This window comes from Morone saxatilis, unplaced genomic scaffold (assembly GCF_004916995.1).
Source record: "Morone saxatilis isolate NCDOM2014 unplaced genomic scaffold, NCSU_SB_2.0 Contig17, whole genome shotgun sequence".
NCBI lineage: Eukaryota > Metazoa > Chordata > Actinopteri > Moronidae > Morone > Morone saxatilis.
Window position 1 is genome coordinate 600801 of NW_023339729.1, and position 2409 is coordinate 603209.

A 2409-nucleotide genomic window follows, 5' to 3' on the forward strand; every position below is an offset into this window, starting at 1 on the left:
GTGTGTGTGTTCTTGTGTTGTGTGTGTGTGTTGTGTGTGCTGTGTGTGTGTGTGTAGCGTGTGCGGTGTGCGTGGTGGTGTGTGTGTGTGTGTGTGCGTAAGCTGTTGTGTGTGTTGTGGTGGCTAGTTGTGCTAAGGCCACGTGCATATTTCGACGATGCAACAGACCAAAAAGGAAGAATCCTCTCCAGACACAATATAGACCTTTGACCCTTACCTGCGTGTTGCTGTGTGTGGTGAGATGAGAGAGAGAGAGAAAGAATGACACTTACCTTGGGTGGTGTATTGTTTATGTAACTGCCAAATGAAAGCGCAGTAGAGGGCAGAGATACATGACCCTTACACTCACACCACACACACACATACAGACAAAGGTTGCGACACTACATTTGGATCCCTGTTGTATATTTTACTCTATCTACAATGAAAAACAGAGCTGGACTTATCATCTTTCAGTAGCAGCAGATTTAGTAGTAAGATGTTGAATACATTACTAGTATTTCTGTCATTCATTAAAAAGTACTGGCTATTTGAGGAAGAAGTCTTTATTACATGCTGTGGGAGTTGGAACTTTGGCTTCCTAGTCTCTAACCCTTCTCATTTTTAATAACCTTTTGTGGAGACACTGTAAAGCCAAAAATAGCAGGAAAAATGTAAGACACACAACAAATCAATACAAAATAAATTAACTGCAAAACAGCCATACATATTATACATCAAACATGATAAATCCAAATGTTCAATCCTGTATAGCATTCAAATCAATATATCATTAATCAAATATTCCATCCACATTTCTCTAGTCACTGTTTATCGGCAGACCCCCCTGATCCTGTCACCTAAAAACAGGTCACACAATCATAGCATCATTAGCTTACAATATTCCGAGTTGGGAGAGTGTTGAATAAGAAAGACTAGGGCACACAGGTTGGATAAATAATGAATATTAATTTTTAAACATAATATTCATAACAAGGAGAGCAAGAAACAATTCTCTGAATAAATATATCACATTGACAATAATGCTGATAGTAAAATGATAATGATTTAAAAATACACTTAAATACATGGTTCTGTACTCTATAGCACCGTTTCTATCTTTCGACCAACGTCAAGCGCTGTACAGCTAACATGACCAGCACTCACCCCATTGTCACCACATTTCATACACTGCTGATGGCAGTGGCTGCCATACAAGATGCCAACTGCTCTTCAGAATAGAAACTAATCATTCACATCTCACTCATACACCAATGCACAGCTTTGGGTCCAACCTTCCGATTAGTGGTTGACCAGCTTGTTTCACTTTTTTTGTGGTTCTCCAAATTTGGTCCACAGTATGCATCCCATTCTAATATGTTCTCTGTTTTTTTATGTTAACTGCTCCATTAATTGTAACTTGTTCCATTAGGTCATTTCTTACATAAAGGCTTAGTTTCTGAAATCAGTTTGTTATCATCAATATTATAATAATAAACCCTGTTTATATAAAAGTGACTAAAGGTAAAAATACACACTATGCTATGTTATTCTACTGAAAGGATCAATTTAACACAGATGTTCGTCAAGCATACAGACTCCCTCCTGACAATTTTCTCCCTTTAGCCCTCACTCTCAGAAAGTATGTGTATAGTGTCCACAACCAATGTCTTTGTTAACAGTCCAAAACTCCAAAAGTATTTAGACTGACATGGAAGGAAAAAGTCCCACAATGTAAAAAAGTATAAAAATATATAAATAAAGTCTTTTTTAAAAATGATAATATAAATAAATAAACTTTATTCATTCTCCACTGACAAAAGTATGTCTCACAAGAGAAGAAGACTTATGTTTATACTGGGGAGACTCTACTTGATTACTTCAGCGTGAAAGAAGGAAAACCAACTGTGCCACTGTTAGCGTGCCTATCAGGGATGTGACAGCAATTCATTAATGGAGCAAATGAATGAAGACCAGATGTGAAAAACTCAATCTTGATTTGTATTCAAGATTTTACGAGAGGTGTCTGTTTCAGTGATTAGGTCTGAGCTGAGCTCAGTGACTTGTAAAGCACATTTGTGATAGAAAAGATATATTTGTATATATTATATTTTATGACCACATTAGGGATGCTAATGCACTCAGACCAGACACAGTATTAATGACATTTAATTTTGGATCAGCCAATCATCGACATTCTATCACATTAATCTATAATGGATCTCGAGCAGAATGCACGACTACACTGACACATGGTGCACCAGATCTGAATATGACACGTGACTAAAATCTACTAAAAATTCATATTTTTTGTATTGACCTTTGCATTGAATGTGCCTGTAGTTGAGAATCCAATGATTGTATGTTTGTATGAATGCAAGCAACAATGCTGCCGATGCCGTGTTGCCACGACCTCTCTCTCTCTCTCTC